The sequence below is a fragment of the Anguilla rostrata genome, unplaced genomic scaffold, assembly GCF_018555375.3.
Source record: "Anguilla rostrata isolate EN2019 unplaced genomic scaffold, ASM1855537v3 scaf0997, whole genome shotgun sequence".
Lineage (NCBI taxonomy): Eukaryota > Metazoa > Chordata > Actinopteri > Anguilliformes > Anguillidae > Anguilla > Anguilla rostrata.
The window spans coordinates 43,873-66,498 of record NW_026986350.1 but is presented as its reverse complement, the minus strand read 5'-3'; the positions used below and the strand labels follow the sequence as shown (position 1 = coordinate 66,498).

The window sequence follows — 22,626 nt, the reverse complement described above, 5'->3', positions numbered from 1 at the left end:
ATCTTTGTCCAATCCCTAAATTTTCTGAAAAAGACCCAGACACGTTTTTTGTGCTGTTTGAGAGACTAGCTAAAGTTCTTAATCGGCCGGAGGATGAACAAGTCGTTATGCTGCAGTCAGTGTTGGTTGGTAAAGCGCAAAAAAATTCTCCTTCGACGTTTCAGAGACTCATGAACAGGGTGTTGGCGGGCCTAGAGGGTTGCGCTGCGTACATGGATGCCGTCGTTGTCTTTAGTGACACGTGGACACAGCAAGCGCCGACGTTGCGGCTGGAATGTAATTCGGCAGAGGGCCACTGTTGATGTTCCGGGACAGCGTGGAGCCGACATCTCAATGTGTGCTGCCATTTCCCACAATGCAGTTGATGGCTGTGCGAGACCGGTTTACAGCCCATCCAGAGTTCCGATCAAAATTCCTTCCACCTTACTCCCCCTTTCTGAACCCCATGGAGGAGTTTTTCTCGGCCTGGAGGTGGAAGGAATACGATAGGCGTCCACATGAGCAGGCAATGCTCCTTCAGGCCATGGATGAGGCATGCGATGATATTACAGCCCAGCAGTGTCAGGGGTGGATAAGGCACTCTAAAAGATTTTACCAGCACTGTCTTGCCAACGAAGACATCAGATGCAACGTCGACGAAATTCTGTGGCCAAATGCAGCGGAGAGGCAAAATGCTGCTTAAGCACCAAAAAGCTTAAGTTTTTTTTTTTGTTGTACTTTATGGTAAAGTTTGTTGTTACTGTAACTGTTTTTGCTTTTACTATTTTTGTTTTTACTGTACAATACAGTTGTGTTTACAGTACTGCATTACTGTATGATTTTTCTTTAATGATTAAACTTCATATAATCTAATCTAATATTTTGTTTGTCTTTCATAAAAACACAAGCGCTATAGGCTACTGCAGTCTATTACAGGGGATGCTTGCTGTACATAATTTCAAGTACCTATGAGGGAAATGACCATTGCATACTCTTTTTTGCTAACAAGTATTTTGTGTTTGCCCGCATTATTTGATAATGGCCGTTGTCTTTGAAAATGCACCAATAATTAAACTTCAACGATGAACATATGCACTGTTCTGACACTATGATAAACTTTAGCATGAAATACAGTCTAATTTGGTTCAGTTGTTTCTATTGTGCATGCTATACATGATTTTGAGTCCAAGATTAGGAGTATAGCATTTTGCGTTATGAAGAACACTTTCAAACTCGTTTTTGATCAGAAGCATTTTGTGTTTGGCAGCATTATTTGATGATGACTGCTGTATATTGAAAATGCAGCAATGATTTAACTTCATTGTTTGAAATATCTAATGTTCTGGTGCTTTGATAAACTTTTGCATATAATGTTCTCTGATTTGACACTGGTATTTTTATTTTGCATGCTATATTACATTTTGAACCCAAAATGAACAGTACAGCATTCTGTGTTGAACATGAGTTTTGCACGTTGAAACTCTGTTGTGCAAAATGAGTCAAAGCAATCGCAAAAAATGTTATTAAATATGGGCGCACAATAGCAGTCATAAAGTAAACTAAAAACATTTTTTTTTACTTTAAAGAAAGCTTCTAATATGAACCTAGACAGTTTTAGTGGACAGTTCATAATCAAATCAGAATTTGATTTTTTTTAACAGTAAATCCACACCTGTACACTTAAACGTTCAATGTCAAACCAGCAAATACATTTTATCCCTTTTTGACAACATAAATCCTGTTAGAGTAACACTTTTTACTGTACATAATTCAAATTGCTATGGAACAGAAGTTTATTTTTGTTTGTTTTTTCCTTAATTTTACAGCAAAAAAAACAACAGTACATACCTCAATTAGTCCTGCCCTTATTTTATATACAACTTCAAAAAGACTGCAAAAGGAATGCACTTATGTTTAAGACCTGTTCTCCCCCAGCTTTCTTTGCAAGACAGTAAAAGTTCCTTTTAGTCCATCTCACTCAAGAGACCCTTTTTAAATTGTGCCAGTAAAAACAGTACAATTAACTTGGGTCAGAAAAACCTTGAAAAATAACCTTTTTTCATCATAAATACATAAGCACAGTGCTTTAAATAAGTGGGGAAGAGAGAGAGAGAAAAAGAGAGAGAGATGAGAGAGTGAGAGAAAGATAGAGGAAAACAGAAAGTTTAACATCACATCAAATCTCAGAAAAACTACCTGGATGGAAAGATAGCACTCCTGGTAAGATGAAACGCAGCTTTCTTTCATTTTCGGGTGAACTGCCCCTTTAAAACTGAATATGATTCTCATGTGGGTTTAGACCGAAGTTCACGCCGTTGAACGGGAGCCCTCTCTGATCTTCAGCCTTGCTCTGAAAAGAGAACAAAATTATCTGCACCTCAGTCTCATCCTCCTTCTTTACCTTTAGCCCTGTTCGCACGGCATTAGTATTACCTGGGGATGTTTGAAATCAGCTATTGGTATTAGTCTTTCTCCTGTAAGCTTTTCAGCAGACTGTTCCAACCATAAGATGGAGAATGACTGAAAACCAGCTTTCCAAATTCAGGAGAGGGACAAGGGACTTTTTAAAAACGTATAACAACCCTAGAGCACAATGTAACATTCTTTGAAATTCCATGAGGATGCAATTTTGATTTGGTGGTCTCAAAAACAGACAGCAGCTGAATTTACGCGACAACATATGGCATACAGTCATTAAAGCACAAGAGATGCAAGTGAAGTGTACAAAAATAGTCATTCTGTAAAAAGAATGAAAAATGAAAAAATCAAAATTCTATTCTCCAGGATAAATACTAAATAAACATCTCTGCAAGTCATAAAAATGCTCTTAGGACAGATAGATAGAAATTACCCTCAGCATTCGGTGATTTTTTTTTGTTTTGTTTTTAATGCAAAAATAAATCAGCTTTAAAAAAAACACAACATGCTCACATTTTTAATTAGCCCCTGAATCAGGTCTGTTTCCATCTTCAGGGTTCTGGTAATCATCGTTCTCTTCTTGTGTAGTCCCTGTGTGTTTCTGATGCTTGTTTTTTACCTAACATATACAGCACACACACACACACACACACACGCAGGTTCATGGTTATTTAAAGGAACACCTCAGTGCACAAACCGGCATAGTCTCAGGGCAGTGCCTATGTTCATATGAAGAGGAAAAAGTGGAAAGACAAAACCTTTTTTATTACAAAATGAACTCTGCAAAAACTTGTGAAATTAAAAAAAATATTTCCAATTATGTATGCATTCTTTGAATTTTAACAGTGAAGCCACATATACTCCAATTTGCCAATTTGTAATCGCCTCTCTTCATTGTCAATGAGAGACAATTCTTTGCCTCTGCAAGGCATGTTGGGATAGCTAGCGACAAGAGGTAAGAAAACAAAGTGACCAGTGTGATAACCAATCAGATTAAAGATCTGACTTATATATTATCCCCCATTTAAAATTTTACTATGCCCGCATCGATTGTGGGAGGCGAGAGCGATGCCAAGTGAACTTGTTGGAGGATCAGTGGATTCAGCCTAAGTCTGGACACTTCACTGTGATGGCTTAAGACTTCCATTTCTTGAAAAGAACAAATAGCTCTTGCATCAACATTAAGGGCAAATGTTGATGGAATCCAGTCAAATGTGACTCTACAGAGCACTTCAGGTGAGTCTGGGAGGTCTTCACCTCTGTTTGGACTGAGTGATTAAAGACAAATGCAGATCTAATCCTGTCTTTACTACACACAACTCTGATATTGAGAGAATCTGCATACATTTAATTTACATAAATATGAGTTTTCATAAATATGAGCGTAGTGGCGCCCCCTGGTGTATATTTCTCTGTATCACACTTGCTCACCTGCAGCACGTCATAGTCAGGGCTGATGTTGGGGAGCTGCAGACTGGCATATGTGTCCCCGTCCCTCCCTCCCTTTAAAGGAAAAGACACACAGATGGTGTGAATGTAAAACAGAGGTGAAATCAGGCTGAGCTGCATACAGGAAAAAGTGGAAAGACAAAACCTTTTTTATTACAAAATTAACTCTGCAAAAACTCGTGAAATTAAAAAATATATCCAATTATGTATGCATTCTTTGAATTTTAACAGTGAAGCCACATATCCTCCGACGAGAAGCCAATTTATAATCGCCTCTCTTCATTGTCAATGAGAGACAATTCTTTGCGTCTGCAAGGCATGTTGGGATAGGTAGCGACAAGAGGTAAGAAAACAAAGTGACCAGTGGGATGAGGAACATGGTGTGATAACCAATCAGATTAAAGATCTGACTTGTATATTATCCCCCATTTAAAATTGTATAATGCCAGCAAAGGACCCATTGTGGGAGGTGAGAGTGATGCCAAGTGAACTTGTTGGAGGATCAGTGGATTCAGCCTTAGTCTGGACACTTCACTGTGATGGCTAAAGACTTCCATTTTTTGAAAAGAACAAAAGGCTTCTGCATCAACATTAAAGGCAAGAAAATAGCATTTTAGCCCTTCAGCTGAGTCTGTGAGGTTTTCTCCTCTGCTTGGACTGAGTGATTAAAAAATAATACAGATCTCATCCTGTCTTTACTACACACATCTCTGATACTGAGGGAATCTGCATACATTTAATTTTCATAAATACGAGTTTTCATAAATTTGAGCATAGTGGCGCCCCCTGGTGTATATTTCTCTGTATCACACTTGCTCACCTGCAGCACGTCATATTCAGGGCTGATGTTGGAAAGCTGCAGACTGGTATATGTGTCACCATCCCTCACCCCCTTTAAAGGAAAAGACTACACAGATGGTGTGAATGTAAAATGGAGGTGAAATCAGGCTGAGCTGCAGAGTGTTTCAGAAGAGGAAGAGGAGGAAAGGATGGTGAGACTCACCTTCAGTCTTCTAGACAACCTGGAGACATGGAAATCAGAGTAGAGAGAGAATGTGTTATTTCCTCTGCTTATGCAGCGTGTCTCTGCAAGCCACATGCATTTACTGGATGGGATAGTTTTAACTTTTAGAATATTTTACTGAAAGCATAATAGTCTCTTAGCATCTGGTCACAGACTATGGTAATGACATATTTTATCAGCAGGAAGATCAAAATGACTGTACCTTTTATTTTTGTGGATACAGAATCCAACAGTCAGCACATACAGACAAATCAGTCCTACGATCATAATATAAAACTGTATACTGCAATGTAATTCTGAAAAAAAGAATAAAAATAAAAAATCAGTCGTGATGGTTGGACCTCATTCATGCCTAAAAGACTTAATGAAAGACATCATCAGACATTACTTGTTTATAGATATCCAGCAGTTAAGAAGTTTTTTTATAATGGGGGTAAGAACAGGATCTCCTAATTTTAAACTATTCATATCAATCTGAGTACTCTGCCCCTCCAATTCTATTTAATCAATTTCAGGTCTTGCAGATTCTGGATAAACAACTTCATACAAAACCAGAATAAAGGAAGTTCATTGACGGTGTCAAATAATATGGAAACAAAGTCATCGACAGAATTGGAGGCCTTCATAATTGTAAGCCATTGTGGAATAAACAACAAATCTCCACTGGATTAGTCTGGGTGTAGTAAAATGTTGGTAACACTTTAAATAACAGTTGACTAAGAATAGATGTTTATACACAATTTGCATACATGCCACATTTTATCATTAAATATCACATATACTTCCCTCAACTCCTCTGTGGCATGACTCGGTTTGTGGGAGAGGTTCAGGGCAATCGAAAGACCACACCCACTGGTTAAGTAGGCATGCGCATCTGGAGTGCATAATTAATTAGTCCAGGTATTTAAAGTGTGCTCCCTTTCCAGTGTGCAGCTGTGACTGGGGAACTCCCGAATCAAGAGAGAGCTGCACCGTCTGTACGGAGCTGGAAAGCTGCTGTTGGGCTGTTTTGTTTATTTTCTCTTTTGTTATTTTAGTTTGTTTTGTTAATTTATTACTTTTTTTTTTACCAGGATCCCGTGAGGGTGAAAGGCGAAGTTGTTTTGTTTAATTTCTGTAGAATCGCGCACTCTCTCTCTACCCATTTAAAATAAAGACCGGTAAATATCGGAATTCCCATATCTCCCTGTGCCCAACTCTTCTGTCCACCAAAGGGGGTGTGTCGCAATGCGTGACACCCTCCCCTTGACACGAAGTGTATGAAAGTTAGCATTGCCTTGCTGCAATGCTAGGAAAGGCATGAAGGCATGTGGTACAAGATGCAAATACGTATGCAAATGAACAAAAAATATATATTAAATGCTTGCACGGGACACCTGGGTTTAATTTTAAATGGGTCTGAACCTTCACATCTGCCTCGTCATGAGCATCACGGTACCACTCAAATTTAAATGTGCGGAGCCCAACACAAACAGGAGTCCTGTCCCAACACAGATTTAATAAAGTGATTGCGGGAGAGTTATTTATTTATTTATTCAGGAACATGGCTCCTAAAGCTGACCATATGAGGCCACACAGTCCCTCCCTGGTTTGACTGCTTTAAATTATATTTGTCAAAATGCGTGAATATAACTGTAAGAGATGGGAACACACAAGGAGAGAAATGTACCTACCATTATCCTCTGTATTGTTTGAAGGTGGCACTCCTATAAATGAAAAGGAAATTACATCATTGGTTGCTATGCCAACAAGCAAACATATTTAAAGGGCTTGCTCCCACTGTGATTCCTGTACAACATTCCCCTCCCACTGTGATTCCTGTACAACATTCCCCTTCCACTGTGATTCCTGTATAAAATTCCTCTCCCATTGTGATTCCTGTACAACATTCCCCTTCCACTGTGATTCCTGTATAAAATTCCTCTCCCACTCTGATTCCTGTACAACATTCCCCTCCCACTGTGATTCCTGTACAACATTCCCCTTCCACTGTGATTCCTGTATAAAATTCCTCTCCCACTGTGATTCCTGTACAACATTCCCCTTCCACTGTGATTCCTGTATAAAATTCCTCTCCCACTGTGATTCCTGTACAACATTCCCCTCTCACTGTGATTCCTGTACAACATCCCCCCCCACTGTGATATCTATACAACACTCCCCATCCACCGTTATTCCTTTACAACATTTTCTTCCCACTGTGATTTCTGTACAACATTCCCCTCTCACTGTGATTCCTGTACAATATCCCCCTCCACTGTGATATCTATGCAACACTCCCCATCCACCGTTATTCCTGTACAACATTTTCTTCCCACTGTGATTTCTGTACAACATTCCCCTCTCACTGTGATTCCTGTACAACATTCCCCTCCCAATGTGATATCTGTACAACACTCCCCTCTCACTGTGATTCCTGTACAATATTCCCCTCCTACTGTGATTCCTGAACAAAACTCCCCTCCCATTGTGATTTCTGTACATTTCCCTCCTACCGCGATTCCCATACAACATTCCCCTCCCATTGTGATTCTTGTACAACATTCCCCTCCTACTGCAATTCCCGCACAACATTCCTCTCCTACTGTGATTGCTGTACAACATTCCCCTCTCACTACAATTCCTGTACAACATTCCCTCCCACTGTGATTCTTAAAAGGGCCCAACCCAAACAGGAGTCCTGTCCCAATGCTGATTTATTCAGGAACATGGTTCCCAAGACTGACGAGGCCAATACTGTCCCTCATGGTTTGATCGTTTTAAATCATATTTGTCAAAATGCGTGAATATGACTGTAAGAGATGGGAACACACAAGGAGGAAAATGTACCTACCCATATACCCTTTTTCATTTGAAGACAATGGAGCTATAAATGAAAAGGAAATTACATCACTGTTTGCTATGACAACAAGCGAACATATTTAAAGGGCTTTGGGAGGACCATCAGGTTGCTCCCACTGTGATTCCTGTAGAACATTCCCTCTCCACTGTGATTCCCGGAGAACATTCCCCTCTCACTGTGATATCTGAACAACATTATCCTCCCACTGTGATTTCTGTACAACATTCCCCTCTCACTGTGATTCCTGTACAACATTCCCCTCCCACTGTGATATCTGTACAACATTCCCATCTCACTGTGATTCCTGTACAACATTCCCCTCCCAATGTGATATCTGTACAATATTCCCCTCCTACTGTGGTTCCTGAACAAAACTCCCCTCCCATTGTGATTTCTGTACATTTCCCTCCTACTGCGATTCCCATACATCATTCCCCTCCCATTGTGATTACTGTACAACATTCCCCTCTTACTGCAATTCCCGCACAACATTCCCCTCCTACTTTGATTGCTGTACAAGGGGAGTTTTGTTCAGATCACAGTAGAAGGAATATGTACAGAATCACAGTGCACATTCCCTCCTGTGATTCCTGTCACATTCCCCAATGTATATCGTACACACTCCCCTTCCACTGTGATATCTGTACACATTCCCCTCCCACTGTGGTATCTGTACAACATCCCCTCCCACTGTGTATCTGTACAACAGTCCCCTCCACGTAATACTGTACGACATCCCCCACTGTGGTATCTGTACAACAGTCCCCTCCCACTGTGGTATCTGTACAACAGTCCCCTCCCACTGTAATATCTGTACGACATTCCCCTCCCACTGTGATATCTGTACAACACTCCCCTTCCACTGTGATATCTGTACAACACTCCCCTTCCACTGTGATTCCTGTACATTGTCCTCCCACTGTGTTTTCTGTACAACATTCCTTTCCCACTGCGATTCTTCTACAACATTCCCCTCCCACTGTGATTCCTGTACAACATTCTCCTCCCACTGTGATTCCTGTACAACATTCTCCTCCCACTGTGATTCCTGTACAACATTCCCCTCCTGTATAACCTCAACCATCTTTTCACATGCGTGTATCACACAAGAAATTATATGCACATTGCACATGGATAACTAAATATGTTTGTGAAAATGATGTATCCTACGACTTGCACTATTTGTTGTATTGTTGTGGTTGACGTCTTTACTTATTAACACTGTTTGTGCCAGACTGAAGATCAGCACTGCCCAGATGACTCCTGTCATTCTGTTGCGATGGCACAGTTGAGTCTGTAGTCGGTAGAAAGGCGTTGACGTCGCTCTGTTTTGTCTCTTTTTTTCCCCACCGGGGTCCTCTGTGTGCACTGAAGCTGGGAAATGGAGGGAAGGAACAGCAATGCTGTCAGATAGGACGGGCGGCAGGGAGGCGTAGCAGTTACGCCCTCAGCGCACATGCGCAGCTGTCAACAGTCACAAGACAGTTCATTTTCCATCCATCCATCCATTATCTATACCCACTTATCCTGAGCAGGGTCCATCCATTATCCATGCCCGCTTATCCTGAGCAGGGTCCATCCATTATCCATACCCGCTTATCCTGAGCAGGGTCCATCCATTATCTATACCCGCTTATCCTGAGCAGGGTCCATCCATTATCTAAACCCGCTTATCCTGAGCAGGGTTGCGGGGGTGCTGGAGCCTATCCCAGCATGCATTGGACGAGAGCCAGGAATATGCCCTGGACAGGCCACCAATCTTTCGCAGGGCAACAGTTAATTTTTTAAACAGATATTTTTTTCTTCATCGTTTAATATGAGGGAGCCTAAGCAGATGTGACTGTTGCAACAAAAACTTGCCCTGACTAGACAAAGTATTCTACTTTTTTAGCGCCGTGCAACATTTGCAAGCATAAATGTGTATAAAAAATAAAGAACAAGTGGCATTTGGAGAACTGGATGTATTGGGTTGCAAAAACCTTACTTTTTAAACTGATGTTTGGTTTGGTTTGGTAACCTGTTTCCATGCATTTTCCTTGGTGAAAAAAGTAAATTTGCCAAATGTAAATACCAACAGGTACAATTACTCTTTAGTCTATTTAGGCTAGAGACAGTAGTCTTTTTAATACAAAAAATCACTAAATTGTGAATATTTTCCCGTATCCACTTATTATTTCAAAATAATAATCATAATGATAATGTTTTTTGTATAGCGTTTTACATGATGTTCGAAGCGTTTTCCAACATAAAATTACATGAAAAATTAATTTAACTTGTAGATAACTGTCACATACTCTCCATTCTCTATAACCTTACGTAACAATCACATATGACATTTGCCTTTCCACATGTGAAAGGAAAATGTCACATATGAACAGGACATTTTCACATGTGCTTGGCTTTTTTGTTAAAGACTGATGTTTTGGGTGTATGACTTTTCCTTCAAGGACAAAAACAACACAAAATCGAATCAACAAAAGCCAGCATGAGACCTAGCGGTGGACTTACCACGTACTCACAGGCAGTGTACTTTGCAGGTTATGCTACAACTCTTTAACTGCACACTCAGCATTAATATCAATACAGCGCTGTTAACTTCCCTATCGTACACATGGATGATAATATTTGAATTAGATGTAATATTACTCTCACAATGATGCAGTGATGCAATGATGCAGACTTCTCCGGAGTCACTTCACTCCAGGGGTGATTCTGCACTGGTTGCGGGTGGATCCTGATGTAATATAAACATTTAAATATCCCAGCGTGTTCCCACTTCTCCCCCAGGATTCCCTTTTTGGGGAGCACTTGTTTTCGGCGGGGTGTTTCAGTGACTAAGGCTGCTGAACATGCTGACGTTTCCACCAGGAACAGCGGTTTAGGTGATGTTGTCAAAAGAACCTGAGGGTAACCAGGGGCAACCGCGGTTGAAGGAGTATACCCCTCGATCGTGAGGTCCTGCATTGGTCGGAGACGCGAGGCGAGAACAGACGAGCATGAGCTGACTACGAGCATCGATGTAGGACGTGAGCGGGCAGTTTATTTTGGCAGTTCCCTGTAACACATTTATGAGTATGACGCTGACTGCGTTTTTTTTTTACGCAGTGTGGTCTCAAATGTGTGAACTGCAGTTTAGCACTGAATACATTCGGTGTGACAAATACACAATACTAGAGGAAACCAGGAAGGGGAAAAATACTTTTTCACAGCACTCGAGGTTTGTCGATCCTCAAGCCGGCTAAATAGCAGACTTCCTTCACACAACATACACTGGTGCAAATATAAGGAGAGGTAGGCTTTCTCCACATTTTACTTTTTTACCCAGAAAGCAAGCCATTTACAGATATCTCTTATGTGGAGTGACTCACTAGCATAACATTTGTACGTGCAACGTATCCCTTTTCAAGTTCGAATACATCACTCAACAAGTCAGCGCCCCCCACCTGGGGTCTGAAGCTACCCATGACCTTGAGCACCAGCAAGCCCGTTTTTTCCCAAAAGCAGCCATGCTACGGGTTCCCTTTCACAGGGGGAAGTGCAGAGGGAGGAAGCGAGCCGTACCTGTGGTGTTCCTGTCTGCGCGGTGGCCTGCGGGGAGGTCTGATATCTCCAGCTGACTGTCTCCGCAGTGAGCTCCAGATCTTTGGGTCACTTCAGCTCGTCACCTGCAGAAATGGAAACTGCGAGTGGAGATGTTCCCCCCCACCCTGCAGGCGTCACCGCTCCGCCCCAAAACCCCCCCCCCCTTCCCTCCCCCTCCATCCGCTTCACGATTTTAAATAGATTATCACTAGATACTTGTTGAGTGATGTATTCGAACTTGAAAAGGGATACGTTGCACGTACAAATGTTATGCTAGTGAGTCACTCCACATAAGAGATATCTGTAAATGGCTTGCTTTCTGGGTAAAAAAGTAAAATGTGGAGAAAGCCTAGCTCTCCTTATATTTGCACCAGTGTATGTTGTGTGAAGGAAGTCTGCTATTTAGCCGGCTTGAGGATCGACAAACCTCGAGTGCTGTGAAAAAGTATTTTTCCCCTTCCTGGTTTCCTCTAGTATTGTGTATTTGTCACACTGAATGTATTCAGTGCTAAACTGCAGTTCACACATTTGAGACCACACTGCGTAAAAAAAAAAACGCAGTCAGCGTCATACTCATAAATGTGTTACAGGGAACTGCCAAAATAAACTGCCCGCTCACGTCCTACACCGATGTTCGTAGTCAGCTCATGCTCGTCTGTTCTCGCCTCGTGTCTCCGACCAATGCAGGACCTCACGATCGAGGGGTATACTCCTTCAACCGCGGTTGCCCCTGGTTACCCTCAGGTTCTTTTGACAACATCACCTAAACCGCTGTTCCTGGTGGAAACGTCAGCATGTTCAGCAGCCTTAGTCATTGAAACACCCAGCCGAAAACAAGTGCTCCCCAAAAAGGGTATCCTGGGGGAGAAGTGGGAACACGCTGGGATATTTAAATGTTTATATTACATCTGGATCCACCCGCAACCTGTGCAGAATCACCCCTGGAGTGAAGTGACTCCGGAGATCTGGAGCTCCCCACGGAGACGTTGGCTCAAGATATTGGTCTCCTCCCAGCCTCGTGTAGTGGACGGAGTGTAGCACAGTGGCTAGGGAACTAGACTTGTAACCGAAAGGTCGCAGGTTTGATTCCCGGGTAGGACACTGCCGGTGTACGCTTGAGCAAGGTACTTAACCGAAATTGCTTCAGTATATATCCAGCTGTATAAATGGATACAATGTAAAATGCTATGTAAAAGTTGTGTAAGTCGCTCTAGATAAGAGCCTGTAATGTAATGTAATTAAATTTGAGTACAGTATAATTAGAAGCATTGTGTTGGCCTTAAAACAAAAAAGAGTAGATCTAAGGAAGTAAGTAAACCACCCACCCCACCCCCTTGATATTTCTAGTGTGGCACACACAAACACACACACCCACACACATTAACACACACACACACATTAGCGCACACACATTAACACACACGCACGCTCACACATTAACACACACACATGCACACACATTAACACACACATACATACACACACATACTGTTACGTCTCCATTGTGGTCTAGGGGTACAGGGGAGTAACAAAATGAATGATCATTAATGATTACATTTTATTTACACAATTAATTTACTATACAATGAACAAACAGGAGGGGAAACACTGGGCGGTACCAAACAAAAGAAGATAACCAAAACAGAAATATATAAGCTACTAACAATTCTAGAAATGAAAGAAACTAACTGAAACCCGAAAATCTTCCAAACCTAACTAACTACACTGACTATTCTAAACTGAACAAAACATACAAGGGTGGTACACGCACGTATCTATATATATATACACAAGTGAAACTAACAATGACAGTTAAGAAAACAAACACCTACCTAAATCCCACTCCTTATATATACACACAAGTGAAACTAACAGTGACAGTTAAGAAAACAAACACCTACTTAAATCCCACTCCTAACCCAACACAAAACCAGCAACCAAACCAGAGACGCAAACCCAAACTCGAAGTCTTTTCAGAAATTACGATCGATACACAGAAGTCAAAATAGCATGAAGTCACAATAGCAATACAGGAGTGAACTAAAATTCAAATCCAAGTCACTGGGGTGTAACTGACAATATTCGCTATATGTAGGTGTGGGTCTGTTCCTCATTGGCCACCAGGCAGGTCCGCAGAAGAGGATTGGGGGGTAAACAATGCACTCTTTCTCTTCTTCACCAATTGCGGAGTGACCTGTAGCAAACTTGACGGAATAATGAGACCGGAAGAAAAAAACAAACCAGGCACGTAACAGTGACTAATACAAATTGGGATGGCAGGTATGCCATCCCGCCAAGTTACGCCTTGGCGGGGGCATGCCCCCATACCTATACAGCACCGATTGGGATGGCAGGTATGCCATCCCGCCAAGTTACGCCTTGGCGGGGGCATGCCCCCATACCTATACAGCACCGAGAGTTTGGCACTTTTCAGGGTTCCCCACAGAAATAACCACAACAGCCACAGACACTCAGCCCTTAAAAACATTAAATTCTGTACATTCTGACCCCATTTCAACAGACAGAATTCATAAACAACTTCACATGTCCACACAATAAAGCCCCAAACTAAGGGGATTTTGCGTTTTCTCCTTCTTCTTCTTCTTCTTCTTCTTCTTCTTCTCTTTCTTCTTCTTCTTCTTCTTCTTCTTCTCATTCTTATTTTTCCTGCCGCCTATCCCACTAACAACATGTCTCCCCATTGGACATTTCACTAACACCAGCCAAATCTGCCCTACACGACCCAATCAAAAACGCGCATACACACGAAAAATACCCATACATTTTTATTCTGAAACATTTCCCGTTCAAACAGCTAGTCCGCCTGTGGCCTAGTGGGTAAGGTTACAGTGTTGGGAACATGGGGTCATAGGTTCAAGCCCAGCTTAGAACACGTTTCTTTAACCTGCTTCAACCCTCACTAATAATTGTCTACTAGCCTACTTATCAATTATTGCTTTTGCACCATATTTACCCGCCATTCACCGTTCAGTTATTAACCGGCTACAATATTGCTAAGCCACATGGATTCAACGGGAGCTCTTCTGTGCTTACTGGCCTGTGTTCTTTAAAACCACCGGCAGGTTTGCTAATGATATTTCACGCATTGCATAGCTATGGCATTAGCTAACGAAGTCACGGCAAATGTATTCCTCTCATTAAAAAGTTACACCGGTTCACCACTGTGCCATTTCTACTAACTATATTTCTTCACTTGGCTACCGTACAAAACCTTAATATCAGCAAACGCCACGTTTCTACATTCATGTTACCTCGCCCTGTTCTCTATCTAGCCACATAGGCTACACACAATTACTATGTATGTACGTTCTGCAACTCCGCATTAAAACATTACATTTAAAATCATGATTCACTCATAAGTATAACTACTAGCACTGAACATGAGAAAAACACATTCGTGCAATAGGTAAATTACATTACATTACAGGTAAATAATGTGTGCAATGTTATTTGACCCTCCACTTCAACAACCAATGTTCAATACCGACTGTTATATATACCATTTGATAAGGAATATAAGCTCGCTCATGGTCACTCCATTTACTTCGCACTATACTCCGTGATCATGTCAACCTTCACCTACATGCCCATTCTGCTAAAAACATATTGTTTCAACTACGGAATTTCGTAATTTCATTTTAATTTCTCTCGCACTGTTGTTATTCTCTCATATGCAAAGCCTGCTGGGACATATGCGTCTGCTCCTATTCTCCACTATCATGTTTTCCGGTTCTAGTTTAGCAAAACGGCGAAGAGGATTCCTACCTGCAGATTAGCCTATCAAAATGCCTTATAAACCTTACAAACACTAAAAGTGCATCTCCACGAAATAACAGACAATGGAGCAGGACAGAAGGATAAACCTTACAAACACTAATAGTGCATCTCCACGAAATAACAGACAACGGAGCAGGACAGAAGGCTACACAAGTTGCGACCTAGGGAGTTATAATTCTACGGGCGTGTTGATTATTTTGTCAGTCAAGGCTCGTTGGATGGACGTCAAATCCGTGAGTACATACCATATTCCATCTGCGTTTCTGATGCGTTTACGCTTACGCCACTGCATCCTATCTCACAGCCACTGTTTTACATATATAGCAAACCGAAACTGCTGAACGGTACACGCTCATCAGACTGTACAGATTCACACAACGATAGCCATAATCCACAACCGTTTCTTGCAGGGTCGCATTTCTCACTCTCATAATAAAACGCTTTGCAAAAAGAACTGATATCTCATAAAAAACACGTTTTCAACGTACAAAAATTCCAAGTTACTAAAAAGTATTGATATCAAAATGACGCCAAATTACGATACTACAAACAATATAGGCTATCTTGCCTCACCGAAATGACATAAGATGTATCTCAAAGCAATGCTACCCAATATTTCCTCAGTTCTTTCAAGTCACTTGGCCCTGTGTATAAGCATGCACTACATGAACAGGCCAAATATATGTGTGGATGGCTCTCTCACAGTCAAGATTGATTGAATAGGTGTGTGTATGTCCAATTTGTATTGGTATGTAGGCCTATGTATTTCGCTGCCCAGGCTTTCTGTTGCGTGAATGATAGTATGTTTCTTGGTACAAGTGTGTTCGTGAATGTGAATGTAAGATGCTGCCAGGGAAATGTCCCCATGCGGATAAAGAAGTTCTCTATGTATGTATGTACAATATGTGTTTTACATGCAGTATTTATTGTACGTAGCAAATATACAATAACTTGCACATGTACTCAAATTCAGTTCAGAAGCAAGTATAAACATGTTTTCTGGAGAAATGTGCTTCCTGTCGTTGCTCAGCAGCAGTTCTGTACATTAATTAATTTATACATTAATTTCAATCTACAATGTTCAATGTGTTCCATGAGGCAATTCGAAATATTTGTCTCTTTGATCTGACAGAAAGTTTGCATGACATTGAGAAATGGTAAGATTAGAAAACACAGGGCCAAGTGACTTGAAAGAACTGAGGAAATATTGGGTAGCATTGCTTTGAGATACATCTTATGTCATTTCGGTGAGGCAAGATAGCCTATATTGTTTGTAGTATCGTAATTTGGCGTCATTTTGATATCAATACTTTTTAGTAACTTGGCATTTTTGTACGTTGAAAACGTGTTTTTTATGAGATGCATATATACACAACCACATGCACATGGGCACACACAAATGCACAAGTACACAAACAAACATGGCACATGAATACACACAGACAGGTTAATGGACACACACATGCATCTTACAAACAAACACACTAAAACGAAATTGCATTTACACCCCTTCATCTCCAACTTAGTTTGGACAATTTATTTTCAAACGATGAACAGTTGACTATAACTTTGTTTGAGGAAACACTTTTATTGCATGAAGTGTAACCTAATAAAGGGGTGAAGATTTACATGAACTTCACTCATGAACCTCTCTTTTATACTTAATTCCACAAACTGTGCAGTCCATTAGTATTTGGACAGTCACATAATTTTGTTGTTTTGGCCCAGTACTCTGCACATTAATAATAATAATAATAATAATAATAATAATAATAATAATAATAATAATAATAATACATATATTTTATATATAGCGTTTTTCACAGACTCAAAGATGCTTTACAACACAGGGAATACAAGCATAATTATCAAAAAAAATAAAAATACAAAGGTACAATAAAAACACATATAATACAGAAAATGCAGTGGGACCAGTGGTGCTGTGGTGGTAGGAGGGGGTGTGATGGACAGAGGGGTAAGACAGACATCAAGGGAAGGCTAGGAAAAAGAGGTGGGTTTTAAGGCGTAATTTGAAGGAGGTGAGTGAGTCTGAGGTACGGATGTCAGGGGGGAGGGCATTCCAGAAGCTGAGAAGGTGCGGTCGCCAACAGAACGAAGCTGAGAGGGGAAGGTGGTGAGGAGGCTGGCAGTGGATGAACGTAACTATCTGGGTGGCTGGTAGGGGAGCAGGAGGTCAGAGAGGTATGTGGGTGAGAGGCCATTTAGGGATTTATAGATTAGGCGGAGGAGTTTGAATGTGATGCGTGATGTGATTGGGAGCCAGTGTAAATCTTTCAAGACAGGGGTGATGTGAGACCGGGAGGATGTGTGGGAGAGTATTCTTGCAGTCGAGTTTTGAACCAGTTGCAGTTTGTGTAGGAGGCGGGAGGGAAGACCAATGAGGAGAGCGTTACAGTAGTCCAGTCTGCTAGATATGAATGTATGAATGAGTTTTTACGCATCGGGATGGGTGAAGGAGGGTTTAAGTCTGGAGATATTGCGTAGATAGAAAAATGAAACCTTGACAGTGTTATTGATGTGATTTTCAAATGAGAGGGATGGATCGAGTATGACAGTGAAGTTGCGGACCAGGGGGGAGGTGGAGACAGGGGTACCGTCAATGGTGAGAGAGAGGCTGTGTAGTTTTGTGAGTTGGGGTTTTGTTCCGATGAGAATTATTTCAGTTTTTTCACAGTTGATTTTGAGAATTGTGTTGCATCCAGGATTTGACGTGTGTCAGTTTTCAATGATGGCAGTGGGTGGCTGATTAGTGGATGTAGAGCTGATATAGATTTGGGTGTCATCTGCATAGAAATGGAAATTGAGACCAAAGCTGTGGAGGATGGGGCCAAGGGGAAGCATATAGATGATGAAGAGCAGGGGACCGAGAACAGAACCTTGTGGGACACCCTGTGTGACAGTGGCAAAATCTGAGGTGTGACCATGGATAGATATGAATTCTGACCGATTTGTGAGGTATGAGTGAAATCAGTTGAGAGATTGGCCAGTAATGCCTAGGTGGGACAGACAGGTAAGGAGGATGTTGTGGTTAACTGTATCAAAAGCGGCAGAGAGATCCAGGAGGATGAGAATACTATATGCAGAGAATATGAGGAGGTCATTTACAACTTTGGTGAGGACTGTTTCTGTGCTGTGATGGGGTTGGAAGCCAGACTGAAGGGGCTCAAAGAGGTTATTGTTGGACATGTAAGAACGGAGTTGTGGCAGCAGTAGTAGGGAGGGGTTCATCTAAAGGGGGTGTGGATGAGGTGAGAGTGTGGTGTATATTGGTGATTTTGGTGTGGAAGAACTCTAGGAAGGAGTTGCTGAGTGATGTGGAGCCAGATGTAATATTATTTTCATGGGGGTTGAGAAGTTTGTTAACAGTCGAGAAGAGGGTGCAGGGGTTTCCGTTGGAGTTTTGGATTATGTTGGAATAATAAGAGGATCGGGCAGCGATGAGAGCATCTCTATATGTAAGGATAAAAAATAAGCAATTTTTACACGATTGTATACACTTTAATATGTAACATGACCTCATGAGGCCAGAACATATATACTGTATTTTGATGGTTGTGTTTTTAAATTTATCGCACCAGTGTGAAATCAATGCTCAATAAGACCTATTCATATGAGGCCTGTGTGAATCATTTTGATGGAAAAAGTCAGTTTTGAGAAGGGAGAACATGGTTTTGAATGCATGAATGCATTTTGCAAGAGATTTGTGTAGTTTTGGCAAAAGGTTAACTGTTGCTGTGCTTTGTGTGTAGAGTTTTGAGAAACTGAGCTATAGTTTCAGAAAACGTGTTTAAACAATTGAGAAAAACTGTAAATAGACAAGACACTGACGAGACACAGGAGGGCACAATGCACAATCAGGCCGCAGAGAGGGAAGGGAAAATGAGACAACCCAAAAACAATAATAGGATAATTGAAAACAATAATACAATTACAGTTTTTCTCAAATGTTTAAACACTAAAACTGGAACTATGCACACGATGGTGAAAACGTGAAGCTTATGTGTCAACAACAAAGACTATTTCCGCAAAACTCTAAGCACAATTCCTTTGTTTTCAAATAGCAATTCTAAATCACATTTTTGCACAACTCTACACACAAAATCTCATCATTTAGCACAATTTTCATAATCAAGCCTTGTTTGTTCACATGGAAAACAATGGCCTTCAAAAGCCAAACTTTAAGTACCAATTGGTCTCACTCATGCCACACCTTCTCAAACTCAATTGGCTAAACTTTTCTATTATCTGTCGGAGCATAAAAGAGACCTCAGATGACCTCTATTGTGTTGGAAAACAATGGAGCAACACGCAGCACAGAGAGGTAGAGGAGGAGGAGGAGGAGGAGGAGGAGGAGGAGGTGTACGTGTACGAGGTGGACGAAGAAGAGGGAGACGAGCTAATATTTCAAATGAAATATGTGCAACTTTGGTTGATCACGTATTTGTTTTTTTACAGTAGGGCTACAAACTACAATTTTTATTTTTGCAGTCTTCTGACCAAAGATTTATTTTACAGTAACAAATAAAGATTTGCTTTGTTACCTTTTTGAATTTGTTCATTGATTTCATATATGATGACAGATCATTACATCCATTGTCCAGACTGACACAGTCTAAGCATGTTCTAGTTTTGAGAAGACACAAATGTTATCTATTTTGGCAAAACTCATAATTGCACTGATAAGGAAAATGAAAAAACACTTCTAACAATGTTCAGTATGACTTTTGATGGAACCTGGGTTGTGAGTGCAGCCCAACTGAACCTCATTGGCAGGACAATACAGTAAATGTGCATTGTATCATACACAATAACAACACACACTTTGCTGTACTGTACTGAATTAGAATTAGGTTTACCTAACAAATGCACTATTTATATGATGATATATTTACTGTATTGTATCATGGCAACAGTCTTTATATTTACTGTAAAATTGCAGCCTATTTTTGGACCCCTTTAGAAAACTAAAACTTCAAAAAAGGATAAAAATAAGCAATTTTTACACAATTTTATACACTTGAATATGTAACATGACCTCAAGAGGCCAGAACATATATACCATATTTTGATGGTTGTGTTTTTAAATTTATCGCACCAGTGTGAAATCAATGCTCAATAAGACCCATTCATATGAGGCCTGTGTGAATCATTTTGATGGAAAAAGTCAGTTTTGAGAAGAGAGAACATGGTTTTGAATGCATGAATACATTTTGCAAGAGATTTGTGTAGTTTTGGCAAAAGGTTAACTGTTGCTGTGCTTTGTGTGTAGAGTTTTGAGAAACTGAGCTATAGTTTCAGAAAACGTGTTTAAACAATTGAGAAAAACTGTAAACAGGGGAAAAAGAACAGAACTAAAAACTGAAGTGCCGCCATCTGGCGGCCCAAAAAGGGGAAACACAGAAAAACCACAGGACCATGACAGCTAGAGTCAAAGACCTTCACTGTGACTGTGCAAGTAAGTGTTACAGTACTATACTGTAATACAGTAACGGCAGTGGATTGTGTCCTATTAGCACTGCATAGATACATTCAGTCAAAGCAGTATGTGCCCCCATTCTGGGGGCGTGGGGGGTGGTTGTCTGTGGGGGCACCTGCCTTGTCTGTAGCCTGTAGTTTTGACTGAATGTGTATGACCCAACCCACCCCCCACCCCACCCCCATCCTTGTGAAAATGTAGACATTGTAGTCCTGCGTTTTGAGTTACACAGTATTCACAGTACAGTGTATGCATTTTCTGTTACAGATGCAGCTGCACAGCCTCGTGAGTTCATTTTCATTGATGAAGCTGGATTCAATCTAGCTAAAACCAGGCGTCGTTGTGTGCCACCATTAGTCTGCAAGGAGTTCTCCATCACCATGCCACCCTAGGTCCCTACAATACTGCACACATAATCACATTTCTGGATACACTACATAATGCAGTTGTACAGGACAAACCAGAGCAGCCCAGGTTTGTCATCTGGGATAATGTTAGTTTCCACCGGGCTGCTCTGGTCTGGGACTGGTTCACCAACCACAATAACTTCACAGTTGTATACTTGCCCCCTTACTCCCCATTTCTCAATCCGATTGAGGAATTATTTTCGGCTTGGCGTTGGAAAGTGTATGACCGCCAACCACATGCCCGCCTGCCTCTTCTGCAAGCAATGGAAGAGGCATGAGGAGACATTGAGGTGGGGTCAGTGGGGTTGGATACGGCACGCAAGGTGATATTTTCCCCATTGCCTTGCCAGGGATGACATTGCTTGTGATGTGGATAAGGTGATGTGGCCAGACCCTAACAGAAGGCGGAATCCATAAACCATCCACCCCATCCCTTACAATCCCTTACAATACAATTATTTTTCCTGTACAACATTCCCACATTGTTTCTGTGAGTTTACAGTAACATATTTTATTGATTACTGTACTGTAATTCTACTTTTCTTTGTGTTTTTTTTGTTGTAAAAACCTGCAATGGCAAAAAATAAGCTGTATATATGTTTATGTGAGTAGATGTACTGTACTGGAACAATCTTTCACAGAAGCCTGTATGAGAACATTAAAAAGGTATACAAAGTACTAAAGACAGCAGTGTTTTGTATAAAGTACATCAGTGTGTTGTTGCTGCTTTGAAGGATTAATTCAAATGGTGCATGTGTGTTGCAAAAATGTCATTTTGAAAAAGGATTGTTAGATTTTGATTGCAGAGTTTCATTTTGACATAGAAGTGAGATGTTTATCTCCAAGTGTTGTGTCTTATTTGGCTTGTGTGTAGAGTTTTGACACAATGAGCCAAATTCCGCAACAAGTATGTAAGTAATCGCAAAAAACTGTAATCAAATGAAGGACTTACAGATTCTGGATACACAACCTAATTTGTTAGGACGCAGTAAAAAGTTGGTAACACTTTGAAGAGCTGTCTTGAAAGGTAATAACAGTTGTTACACCAGGTTTATAACAATGCTACGTATGCTTTACAGTGTTGTTATGACATCAGTTATGAAAACATTTGTGTTCCGTTTTGTTTGTCTCTGCTGAAGTAGGGTCTGATTGATTTCCTCTGGTTCATCTCAGATTGCCCGTCTGCTCCGTTACTTGCTTTTAAAAAGGCATGGTTTGACATTTTACCGGGAGAATCTTGAATTTGCTCTGTACTTTTGGATTGTGATCATTTAGTTGATGATGCTTGTTTGACCTCATTTTAATTTCTTGCCTAGCCCTACTACTTTGTTTGCCCAGTGGATTCTAGAAGGTGCTTGACCCCATTTTCTCCAGTCCTACCCTAACTCTCGTTTAGTCCCTTTATTCGCTGTATAGGGTGTGATCCCAGCTGGATAAGGATTCCTTCCCCTGGGATACCATTTTTGTAATTTTGCTTTGTTGTTTTCCTTTGTTATTTTTGAAGGTTAATCTGGGTGGAATTTTACATTTCCATGGGGGCGAGATAAATAATATGTATGCTAAATAATAAAAAAAAAATAATAATAATAATAATATCCAATGTGTCCGGTGCTCACTTTGAACTGGTGCT

General features: G+C 40.9%; 1 long non-coding RNA gene across 1 annotated transcript; it reads right to left on the bottom strand.

Annotated features, from left to right (window-relative positions):
• Positions 1 to 1,528: 1,528 nt before the first annotated feature.
• LOC135246967 (uncharacterized) lies at positions 1,529 to 4,731 on the bottom strand. Its single transcript, XR_010328039.1, has 3 exons — positions 4,667 to 4,731; positions 2,911 to 3,016; positions 1,529 to 2,329 (listed from the first exon to the last, which is right to left on the bottom strand). It is a non-coding gene; the product is annotated as an uncharacterized LOC135246967 (long non-coding RNA).
• Positions 4,732 to 22,626: the final 17,895 nt, after the last annotated feature.